This window comes from Sinocyclocheilus rhinocerous, unplaced genomic scaffold (genome assembly GCF_001515625.1).
Source record: "Sinocyclocheilus rhinocerous isolate Xijiao unplaced genomic scaffold, SAMN03320098_v1.1 scaffold1496, whole genome shotgun sequence".
Taxonomy (NCBI): domain Eukaryota; kingdom Metazoa; phylum Chordata; class Actinopteri; order Cypriniformes; family Cyprinidae; genus Sinocyclocheilus; species Sinocyclocheilus rhinocerous.
In genome coordinates, this window is record NW_015644664.1 from 448,145 (window position 1) to 461,892 (window position 13,748).

Genomic DNA, 13,748 nt, shown 5'->3' on the forward strand with positions numbered 1-13,748 from the left:
AGTGTTTGTTTAATAAGAGCGAAGCACAGGGAGTTTCCAACAATATGAAAAACACTGGTGCTATGGCTTAAGACTAACATGTTGAGCTTTGGAGCTCAAATGCTCAAATCTAACTTTCCAGGAAGCTATGCAAAAAAAGCCTGTTTTGACTGAAAAATACAGCGTAAACACTTCAATGCACTACAAGAGGATATCAAATAATGCCAAACAAGTTTCAAAGCTCTTACATGTCTAGCAATTTGACAAAACTGCATCTCAGCTTTGAAAATTCAGATCTATTCTCAGCTTTCTGGTTGTTCGGAAACAGACCTTCTCTATACGGCGGAACATGCAACGTCAGAGATTTCCATAATCAGAATCTTACCAGACCAAATTACCTGAGCTAAAGCGGCTTGATTTAAACGCTAGGCGGAAATGTTCACCCATAGAGCGCAGTGGACAAATTCACTCAACAAAAAACATGAACGGGCCACAAATATCACTGTGCAGGAAGGTGCCACACATGAAAGACGATCACTTTGACCTTCATTTTGAAAAGAAGCCAAAGCGGTTAGTGAAATTTGTGTGCAAGACAGCATAAAAATCATTAAACGAGCGCACAAAACAGAATCACAACTGTGACCAGGATTATAAAAGGCTGCGATCAACATGCAGAGGAAGTGAGATCACAAAGTTACCATACTATTTCAGCATGTGTCTTCACTGTTTCAGAAGAGTTTAATACTCAACTCACAGTAGTAGTTTCTGTTGTTGTTGTTTAGGGTTAAACAGACAGAATTGCACTAATGAAGTAAATGCGAGTGGCGCTACAAAGCTCAAAGTCCACTCTAAAAGGAGATCTGTGCGATTATCTTGTTCGTAAACATTCTCAGGGTCTGTTCACCAATCACAACACACTGGGCCAGCTAACCAATCAGAGCACATTTCATGGTTTAGGAGGAGCTTGTTCGAAACAGGAAGTAAACAGCGTTTGAGACACTGGGAATTAGGACTGGAGGTGATGTAAAATGCTTTTGGCGTGATCAAAATCAAAACAATCAAACGAAAAAGATCTGTCTGTGCAGTCTGACAAAATATTTAAGATACAATCTAAGAAAACCATTGTTAATATCTTATTTATCCTGTTTTAAGATATTTTTACTGGAAAGAAACAGGAGGTGGTTTGCGGTCTCAAGCCAAAACAAGCTATTTTTAACATATATTTTTGTCTAATTATCCACAACATTCTGGCATTATGGCAACCAGTTTTGGCAAGAGTCATTTTCAACTTTAATTTTTGTTTTTAGATTTTTTTTAGATTTGTTTAAATATCTAAGTGAGAAACAACTTACATTTGAAAAAAAAGTGAAAAATTCTGCCTATGAAATATGGCAAAATACACTTATATTAAAGAGACAATTTCATGGCAATCTATGAAAACAAGTCTTAATCTTATTAATACAGTTTTTAGGATAGTTATTTATTTTTCTAGTTTAAATATCTAATGTGAAAAATTCTTATCTATACCATAAAGTTCAAAACAGTAAAAATCTGCCCATCCAGTATGACAAAGATTCAAGATATTCAAGATACAATCTATGAAAATACGTTTTAATATATTATAAATCCAGTTGTAAGGATTTTATTTGTTTGTTTATATCTAAATTTTCAGTTTAGATATCTACTGTATGTGGAAAACAAGTTAAATTTCAAAACAGTAAAAATCTGCCCATTCAAGATTCAAGATGCAATCTATGAAAACAAGTCTTAATATCTTATTAATACATAATATACATGATAATACATAATATATTTCATATTTATTTATTTTTCATACTTTAAATATCTACTGTATGTGATAAATAAGTATCTACTGTAAATTTCAAAACAGTAAAAAACTGCCCATCCAGCATGACAAAGATTCAAGATATTCAAGATACAATCTATGAAAATAAGTTTTAATATATTATAAATCCAGTTTTATTTGTCTGTTTATATCAAATTTTTCAGTTTAAATATCTACTGTATGTGGAAAAACAAGTTAGATTTCAAAACAGTACAAATCTGCCCATTCAAGATTCAAGATACAATCTATGAAAACAAGTCTTAATATCTTATTAATACAGTTTGTTTGTTTATTTATTTATTTTTCCTACTTTAAATATCTACTGTATGTGATAAGTATCTACTGTACATTTCAAAACAGTAAAAATCTGCCTATCCAGTATGACAAAGATTCAAGATATTTAAGATAGAATCTTTCAGTTTAAATTTTTTTTAAATTTTTTTTTATAGTTTTAAGGATTTTAAGATATTTTTAAAACGAGACAAAAACTCAAATAATTTTTTTTTTTTTTGCAGCGTAAGATTGTTACGCTAAATTGATTGTTTGCTAAACCTGTTTGGAAACACACACCCCTCATCTTCCATCGTTCATACAGAAGCATTTCAATACCACCACGTAGTTTCCATATTTACCCTCTAAAACCATACGGATCGAGTCTAACTTTGCAAACAGACCTTTCTAAATCACATTCAATCTTGGCCATTCAGTCTCCTTAATATCCGTCTGCAGGTTCTGCACAACATTGAAAAGATCACAGTACTCTTTCCTGACATTCTCACTCAGCCTTGAAATTATGTTTAGTCTCATTCCTCCGAACCATTTGAAGAAGATCTTTTACGATCATTAGTCGTGCCGGTGCAAGACACTTCCTATGTGGTCATGATTATCCTGAGCTCAGGAAAGGAGAAAAAGTCCTCGTTTTCATGCATTATCACTAATGTGAAATAATTCAAAGCAGCGTAGAAGGTTTTTTCAGACATCCGACCCTATAAATAATCAAGGGCCCATTCAAACCCTCTGAGTAATTACTCGCGTGTGGTGACAGCTGAAGGAAGGAGGAAAATGACAGGCCTCCAACAGGGAGATGTAGTGTAAATTTTATGAGTGACAAAGAAGATTAGCACAGCGACTGGCTACATGCTACCCTGACCTCCATGTGGGCATGTGAAGGAGGAGACTCCATCGCTATATCTTTATGTATTTGTGCCCACTGCTGACTTCTCATGTCTTTTGATTTTGAATTTGAATTTGATCGAGATGTGTCGTGACGCCACAGTCTCCTTATATAAATATTCAGCGGGGCTTTTTAAAGAAACACTGGCTGTACTTAATAATTTCATACATGACCTGGTCGTGATTACATAAAATTATGAAACCTACGCCTGGAAAAAAAAAAAAAGCAAGGGGTTTTTCACCAAGCACAAGACAACATCAGTCAAAATACAAGTATTACATATGATATAGAAGTACAGTAAGTCAGTCATTAGTGAAAAACAGTGTAAACCCAGTGTTGAAATAAACAGGACTGACCATAACAGATTTTAAATAAATGGGTTTATTTTGTACTAATAACTGGCCAGCTGTAAATGATCCAACTTACTGTGGTAAAAATAAAATAAAATAAAATAAAATAAAATACTGAATAATTTTATAGATGATCTAGTCGTGATTGCATCAAAAAATTATGAAACCGCCACCTTAAAATGACAAACACAAGGTTTTTTGCACCGAACACAAGACAACACGGGTTTAATGTGTAAGTAACACTGACAAAGTCGTCGCAAAACATCCTTACTGGAGCGTGATAGCTATTTTGCTCCGACATCCACCCTTTTCAAAGCGCTATTGAATGAGGCCTCCGTCTCCAGCGTTCCCGCGGCTGTAAATGATCCAACTTACTGTGGTAAAAATAAAATAAAATAAAATAAAATAAAATAAAATAAAATAAAGAATAATTTTATAGATGATCTAGTCGTGATTGCATCAAAAAATTATGAAACCGCCACCTTAAAATGACAAACACAAGGTTTTTTGCACCGAACACAAGACAACACGGGTTTAATGTGTAAGTGACACTGACAAAGTCGTCGCAAAACATCCTTACTGGAGCGTGATAGCTATTTTGCTCCGACATCCACCCTTTTCAAAGCGCTATTGAATGAGGCCTCCGTCTCCAGCGTTCCCGCTCAGCCTTGCAAGTGATGTGCCACTGATACTCCTTTGTGCTGCCTTTCCAAAGAAAGCTTTTGTTCGCTCTGTAATTACAGGGGTACTTCTCAACTGTACTTGCCGCTAAAGCACACACACAGCCTCTGAACGTCGGTCAGAGGGCTCCGTCTGGGTTTCACAGGGTTGATGGCGACATCGAGCGCCTCGCTACAATTCCCTATGCGTCTTCCTTTCCCGCCATATTCCGGCGACGTTCTCGCGGCACTGTTCCTGCTGCTCCAACAGGCTTTTCGTCGGTTTTTGTCTCATCTTGTCAAGTGTCTGACAAAATAAAATAAAATAAAATAAAATAAAATAAAATAAAATAAAATAAAACAAGACAACACAACATGGGCGGGTTTAATGTGTAAGTGACTCTGACAAAGTCGTCGCAAAACATCCTTACTGGAGCGTGATAGCTATTTTGCTCTGACATCCACACTTTTCAAAGCGCTATTGAATGAGGCCTCCATCTCCAGCGTTCCCGCCCAGCCTTGCGAGTGATGTGCCACTGATACTCCTTTGTGCTGCCTTTCCAAAAAAAGCTTTTGTTCGCTCTGTAATTACAGGGGTACTTCTCAACTGTACTTGCCGCTAAAGCACACACACAGCCTCTGAACGTCGGTCAGAGGGCTCCGTCTGGGTTTCACAGGGTTGATGGCGACATCGAGCGCCTCGCTACAATTCCCTATGCGTCTTCCTTTCCAGACATATTCCGGCGACGTTCTCGCGGCACTGTTCCTGCTGTTCCAACAGGCTTTTCGTCGGTTTTTGTCTCATCTTGTCAAGTGTCTGACATTCTGATTTAATCAACATCCGTGGCTGCCAGTTGAATTAGATCACCATCAAAAATGTGGCCGATACGGCGTGTCCCTCACTTGTCAGAGACCAGCTCGTCTGCTCATTTATTTATCACACTCATCCTCCCATGGAGACACCTTGTAGTCCCACACAGAAACACGAGAGCTGTCTGTTCATTACAGCTTGATTTGGATCTGCAGGCATAGGACATGAAGAGGAAAAAGTCGTGACAGTCTGAGAAAATAAAAAAGTATATGAGATTATTTTAAAAGAGTCAAAAAAGACCATGATTTTGCTAGAGCAATGGAGCACTTGAGACAAAAGAGGCTTAGTATATGGATAAAAGTCCACATTATTATAAATGAAATTATAATTCTGAGTGTTCTTATTGTGAAGCGATTATGTATTGAATATTGATCAAAATACAGGAAATATATACGGCTAAAAGTGCAATTAGCCATTAGTGGAAAAATAATAAATAAACAGGAAAATAAAATAAACATGGTTAAAATTAACGCATTAATTTTGTGCTAATTACTGACTAGCTGTGAAATATAACAATTAATGTGCTGTAAATAATAAAATTAAATAAAATAATATAAATAACATTGTTGAAATAATTTATTTTGTGATAATTTCTGACTGGCTATAAATTATCTCACTCATTGTGCTGTAAAAATAAAATAAAATAAAATAACAGGGTTGAAATAAATGCGTTCATCGATTACTGACGGGCTGTAAATTATTTCATGTATTGTGGTAAAAATAAATAAAATAAAATAACAGGGTTGAAATACATGTATTTTGTGCTAATTACTGGCTGGCTCATTTATTGTGCTGGAAATAAAATAAAAAAATATATATAAAAATTTAATAAAATAAAAATTAAATAATAAAATTAAATACAATAAAATTAAACAATAAGATAAAAAAAATAACAGGGTTGGAATAAATGTGTTAGTTTTGTTCTAATTACTGACTGGCTGTAAATTATCTCACTTATTGTGCTGAAAATAAAGTGTGTGTGTGTGTGAATGTTGCATTTATTCTATCATGCAAAAAGAAAAATACTAAAGAGTGATATGGGTGAAAAAATGTACACAATGACTAAACATATCATAATGTCCACAAATAATATTTTTTGCATCAAAACGCATGTGAACATATATGACAATAAGGTCTCAGCTAATTCAAAACCATGCCTATTGCATGCAAGCTGAATGCGAGTGGTGCAACATGAAAAGCTAAAGAAAGATGAAATCTTGTACACGAGAGATATGGACATTTTGAAAGGGATTGCAGAGATGCTATTCCTTTCAAAAGTGTTTTTTCATTGCTAGAGGCAAATCAACTAAATGGATGTCAGTCATTCCATTCGGCACGGCGAGCAGAATGCTTTTCACCAAACCCAGCGATTGTGTTTCTCCGTTTTCATTCATCTGCAGTTGGCAATATGAGAAAATATGGTGCACGCGCATGCAACCCTCGGATGTACACAATTTATATAAGCAACAAGGGGTTTCATATTAAACTGATTGGTCTCTTCTGGAAATGGGGTGAATCGTTCTAGAAGCAATGGGGCAAATCTATGCTCCAATAGACCACTTTGAGAATTAAATGTCACATTTTTAATGCTTCCATTTAAATACAATAAAATTAAACAATAAGATAAAAAAAATAACAGGGTTGGAATAAATGTGTTAGTTTTGTTCTAATTACTGACTGGCTGTAAATTATCTCACTTATTGTGCTGAAAATAAAGTGTGTGTGTGTGTGTGTGTGTGTATGTATGTATGTATGTATGTATATATATAGCTTCCATTACAACGTTGAAATATTTAGCCTGCGTACTTTAATGTCGCTCATGTAGAGCATCTAAGCATCGTGTGAAGACACTTCCTGCACATTTGTTGGGCCACCTGGGATGAAACGGCTTCTCTCTATTGCTATCGATGTAATAACATGGTTTATGATGAGTGAAATATAGAGAGAGCCTCACTGTCATCTTTCTTCAAATCCCTTTCTGCTAATAGTTTTCAATTCAGTTTTGCTAAATTATGCAGATTTTTGACAACATGAGTTAAAGGAATAGTTCACCCAAAATGAAAATTTGCTCCAAATTTAATCACCCTCGGGCCATCCAAGATGTAGATGAATTTGTTTCTTCATCAGATTTATAGAAATATAGCATTACATAATTTGCTCCCCAACGGATCCTCAGCAGTAAATGGGTGCCGTCAGAATGAGAGTCCAAACAGCTGATAAAAACATCACAATAATCCACACCACTCCAGTCCATCACTCTCGCTTACAACAAAACTGACCATTGTCAAAATTGAGTCACTGCAGAACCGACACAAGCAACATAACTAGCTCTAAATCTAAATCCAGAGGATCACTCGTATCATAGTTATATACATGGTAAAGCACTAATGCGTTATAGACATAAAGCTGCTTTGAAGCAATGTGTATCGTGAGAAGCCCCATTCAAATTCATCTGACCTCACCGAAATTTCCTGAAATAAAGTCTAAAATAAAATCCTGATTAGTTGGCACCTCTGAGAATATAAAGGTTGAAATAAACAGGGCTGACTGTAACAGGGTTGAAATATTTTTTTTTTTAATTAAATAAAATTATAAAGAAATTAAATTAAATTAAAATCCTGATTAATTGGCATATGCAAGAATATTAAGGTTGAAATAAACAGGGCTGACTGTAACAGGGTTGAAATAATTTTTTAAAAATTAAATAAAATAATAAAGAAATTAAATTAAATAAAAAATCCTGATTAATTGGCATATGTGAGAATATTAAGCTTGAAATAAACAGGGCTGACTGTAACAGGGTTGAAATAAATGTGGTTATTTAAAAAACAATATATAAAATAAAATAAAATCCTGATTAGTTGGCATATGTGAGAATATAAAGGTTAAAATAAACAGGGCTGACTGTAACAGGGTTGAAATAAATGTTATTTTTAAACACTTTGTCACAACTTCCATTGCTTTGCATTCAGTTCACTTACATTTGTAAAACTATAGTTTACGTATTCCATTTGTGACTACATGACTGTTTGTTGATATTTCAAACTGGGCATGTGATTTCTTTTTCACAGCATGTTTTGCATAGGACTCAATTGGGAAATCAATTGTTGAAATTGTGTTTTTGTTTTGTATTTTTGAGAAAGGTGTGAAGACGTGTTAGTCTTTATGAGGATTTAAAAGAGTACTTGCTTGCTTTTAGCATGCTTATGTGTATTATTGCCAGTTTAAAGTTAACCTGAGATTCATTTGAGATATTATTTACTGTGTACTTGTAGTTATTTGCACCTCAGTGTGCAAATAGTCACTACAAGTAGTCATACAAATTCTGTGAGTCTATGCAGCTAGTTTTAAACATAAAATGTGTGGGTAAAATTGACCCCAACACAACTGAAATATAATAAAATAGATGGTAATTATTACATTTCTCACGTTTTATATGTTTTAGTCTCTGAAGCTATAATAGAGGTTTTCTGTTTTTAAATTAATGTCAGTTTTCATAGTGTCGATTTTTGGCAAATTGCATTGTGGGTCAATTTGAAGCCTAACACAAAAGTTGTAACCAGTTGTTGTACACAACAGGAGGCTAAAGTGTGATTTGTTTGATGTGGAATTTTATTGGGACTTACTCATTTCAAGATATTTGAGTAATTTTATGTTTAGGGAACTAATTTGAGTGCAGATTACTGTATTACGATCTTACTAGATCAAGAAAGTGCTTTCCAAACATTGAGACTAACACCCGACAGGACTGTGTATGTTTCACATTCTCGTTGGATTTAGTTAATGTTACTTGATTAAGTCGGATGTGATGTTACAGCAGCACTGATGCTGAAACACTCACGGCTGACTGCGTGCCAAAGATCTGCTGCATGTGGGCCGCCGAAACTCTTCAACCGTTCTATCACTGGATTCACGTTTTCTGCATGTCACTTTGCTTAATAATCTCCTAACAATCCTTCAACTTGGCTGCACATTCCAGAATTCTCAAAGCATGAAAACAGCTGGCTTCCAACAGCCCGACTGTCAGGGTCTCCTTCGCTGTCCGTGATGGAAATATCAAACCAGTGAGCCGGAAGTGGACATCTCAATCTAAGTCCTTCTCACCATCCACCACCACCCTCATTCTGCACATAATTCATGCGCTGTGAGCTTTCACTGGATGCTGTTCAACCTTTTATTTTTTGTCTTTCTGTTTCCCTTTTTGCAGTCTCTTTCCAGACCATTTGTGTTAAGCAGAGTACTTTTTTGGCCTTTATTTAGACAATTTTCAGCAATTGTAAACATTTGTATTTTATTTTTTCGTATCAACATCAGTAAATGTCAATATTTGATTTTTTGATTTTATTATTATTATTTTTAAAAAAATTTTTTTTAGGAAATATGTCAAATCAAATTTATTTGCATAGCTATTTTCATGATGCACATGCTTTCAAAGCAGTTTTACAGATTTATGATTTTAAAGGAAAAGGACATGACGCCTGGCCAAGTATGGTGTCCCATACTCAGAATTTGTGCTCTGCATTTCACCCACACACACACTGTGAACACAACCCCAGAACAGTGGTTTGTTATGAGCAGCAGTTATGATTTTAATGACAAGTTGTAGTATACATTTTGTAAACATGGCAAATAGTGATAAGTTTACTACACATCCTTATTTTTATTACTCTTAAATACATAATTTTGATTGGTCACTTACAATTATGTCATTAGATTTTCTAACTTTCTAGTTTCTTGTCTTTTGCCTTTTTTCTTCTTGCATAATAGAATAATTGCAACTGGTCAGTATTTTATTTTATTTTTTATTATTTTTTATTTAGTTCTTTTAAGAACTGTGTTGCTTTTTGCTCATTTTAGAAACAACTACAATCAGAAAAGTTTTCCTTTGTGTTTTTGAAAAGATACGCATACAGACTACAATGCCGTCACGAAAATGACTAAAAACGCTGTATTATGCATGCCATGCCAGTATTGGTGATGCCACTTCGAAAAAAAACTTGCGCATGCCTACAGTATACATGTAACATAATGTCACCAAGATTTCACAAATGCGTTTTTATAGTTTACTCAGATACAATAACAGTATTGTTTTCAAAAACTAGCACTTTTAAATCCATTTTCAAATCATTTTCAGGCCCCTAAAACGCTTTTGTCATGTACAGTAAATGAACGGCCAAAATGCATAAAAAGGTTAACTGTGTTGCTTTTTGCTCATTTTAGATACAACTACAATCAGAAAAGTTTTCCTTTGTGTTTTTGAAAAGATACGCATACAGACTACAATGCCATCACGAAAATGACTAAAAACGCTGTATTATGCATGCCATGCCAGTATTGGTGATGCCACTTGGAAAAAAAACTTGCGCATGCCTACAGTATACACGTAACATAATGTCACCAAGATTTCACAAATGCGTTTTTATAGTTTACTCAGATACAATAACAGTATTGTTTTCAAAAACTAGCACTTTTAAATCCATTTTCAAATCATTTTCAGGCCCCTAAAACGCTTTTGTCATGTACAGTAAATGAACGGCCAAAATGCATAAAAAGGTTATCCAACAATTAATTTGCATTTTCTACGTACTGAGTTGATACAACGAGCGTTTTTGTGAATAAAATCACTACATTTGCCAAAATTTGCCAGGTTAGTGACATTAAATCTTTGAAAGGTATTCAGAGTTTTGTTTGAGACCATCAAATCATTATTAAAATCATTTCCATGCTAATGTGACATATCTTATACATATACATATCTTAATTTGTGTTCTGAAGATGAATGAATGTCTTATGGGTTTGGAACAACATGAGGGTGAGCAATTAATGACGGAATTTTAATTTTTGGGTGAACTAACCCTTTAAATCTGTAATTAACCTCAGAACAATCATAAAAATAAAAAGCGGTGCTAAAGTCTGATTTTATGGTGGCTGTGCTTCAAATTATTCTAATTTTAATTCAAGTGATTAAGTATTTTGAAAGTGCCTGCCTGCTTAAAATGTTTGAAAATGGTTAACGGTTGAAAACATTCATTAGAAATCTATCAAAAAGTAATCAAATCATTCCATCAAAAAGTAATCAAATGTAATCAGTTACATTGCTTTAATAAAGTAACTGAAATAGTTACACTACTTTATTCCATTTTAAATACGGTAACTCGTAATCTGTAACTTATTACATTTCCAAAGTAACCTTCCCAACACTGCATATCATTCATGCGAGTCAGGAAAAAAAGAATATTTCGAAGCAGCCAAAACAAATAAACAATGGACGATGGAAATTTTACCGTTTACACCTGAATCTACAGTATATCATTTATGCATGCATGGGGTCTAACAAATAATTAACATGAAGAAGGGTGAATCCTTAGCTTTACTTTAGTTAACTATAACCTAAACAAGATGTTATTTGATATCTTGATACTTTGAGATATTGATATTGATATTTGAAATACAGCCCTATAAATTGCAATTCACTGGAGGGTTGATGCTTACAAGTTTCCCAATGGAAAATACACCTTTGCTTGACCTGCCTTCAAGTGTACCTGGGAAATTCCCACTTCTGAGTTGGAGATTTATTGTTTTGACATGTCACAAGTTGGAAATATAATACAGGGCAAACAAAACACAATGGACAACCTGTAAAAGATAAAAATGGAGGACCTGTAAAAGAAAAACAACCTGTGGACATAACGTTTAATTCCTGGACATTCTGCTCCACTTCTGGGTCGACCTGCGTAGAAATTGTTGTGACTTACCTCAAATCCACCCGTTAGAGCACTTCATACCACTGCTGGTTCAACAGGTCAACCTGGTTAAGGAGAAATTAAAGGGTTAGTTCACCCAAAAATGAAAATTCTGTCATGAATTACTCACCCACGTGTTGTTCCAAACCCATTAGACCTTCGTTCATCTTCGGAACACAATTTAAGATATTTTTGATGAAATATGAGGGCTCTCTGACCCTCCCATAGACAGCAAGGTAACTGGTCAGCGCCGGCACGCCACACGCTCGCTTATTTTGATTTTCTTTGCGCAAAAAAAGTATTCTCGTAGCTTCGTAACTTTACAGTTGAACCACTGATGTCACACGGACTACTTTGTCGATCATCTTGGTACTTTTCTGGACCTTGAATGTGGTAGTTACCTTGCTGTCTATGGAGGGTCAGAGAGCCCTCATATTTCATAGAAAATATCTTAAATTGTGTTCCGAAGATGAACGAAGGTCTAATGGGTTTGGAACAACACGTGGGTGAGTAATTCATGACAGAATTTTCATTTTTGGGTGAACTAACCCTTTAATTTAATTAATAGGATAGGAAGTAATACTGAAGAAAATACTTGCAAATTTGTTAAAACAACATTCATAAAAAAGTTAATAAATACAAATTTAATAAAATAAAAATGTAAAAATTAAATTAAATTACCTTAGGTTTTTCTTGTCAGAAATACATAGCCTGTGGGAACGTGACAAAAATAGCAGCATTTGAAAACAAAGTAATGAAAATATTTAAAATTAGGTTCACTTAATTGTGATATTATAATAAAAGAAAACTAATATAATATCCCTCTTTGAAAATTGTGAGCTTAACAAAAAACAGTTGTGACTAATGCAGCAGTGACAATTTTGTATTTTCTGCATCAAGTAGGTTAGTGCAAGCATGAAAAAATATGAAACATATTCTACATTTGTACTTAAATCCAGCATGTCAAAATAAAAGTTCTCAGTATACTGTATATTACTTATTTGTCATATTGACAGTACGTCATTATATAGTGAGATAAAGTAAAGTGGTTAGAATTATAGAATTATTTAATATAATTTACAATTGAATTTTTTGGAGACTACAAAAAATGGCATGCAAAAAGAAATATTACAAAAGAAATATTATTTAAAGTATTATATATATATATATATTTTTTTTTACATATTATTTAAAAATGCTAATGTTTGATAGAGTTTAATTTTAGCTGTTGTTATTAGAATTAGAATCAAATACTTTGAAAAAGCAAACTCTAACAAAACTACACTTTTACCGTAAACTTTACAAAACTTTATTTGCCAAAACGTCTCATAAAGATAAATGCAGGCCACATAAAAGGCATCAACCCCTGCTTTTATTATATTCTGAACATAAATATGGCCTTCCAGCGTGACTCCTGCAATGTAAGCTGTTTCCAACAAGCACAAAAAAAACTTTATTTACCCTTTGAAAGCAATAGGCAAAATGTGCCGCCCTCGTGCACGTGACCTCAGAGTGCGAGAGGGCAAGCTAAACCAGATATGCATCACATCCGACTCTTTAATAACTGCTCTCATCACCTTTTGCACTAGAAAGGGAGGGAAAAACAATATCTCTTTGGAGGAAGCGTGCATTTATCTTTGAACGAGGCTCCGCAACCACACGACACATCAAGTCACTTTGAAAAGAGGAGAATAAAGGGTTTAGGTGGAAATGTAACCTGCAGTGCTGCTCAGTGGTGTAAGAAGCATTAGCTGTATGGTTTGTTTACCCGCGTGTGCACTCATGAATCCCAAGAGTGCTGCGGCCTGTGTCTAACTCACCCTGAGGGCCTAAGAGTATTTTTCACAACAAAATGAAATTTTATGGCATGCGAGATTAGCTGACACTAATGCAAGGTCAAAAATAATAGAATCAATAGGTAGCACTGACCATGTTAACATTTACAGAAAATTACAGGCTGAAAAGCGCTGTCTAAAACAGAATGAAACGAGTCTCCGCTGAATTCATATTGATGCCTTTTCATTATTTCTCATAATTTGACTTTTTTTGTGCACTGTGACGGTCAGTGACCATGGTTTATCACCCTTTGTGTGCGTACGTGCGTGTGTGTGTGTGTGTGTGTGAAA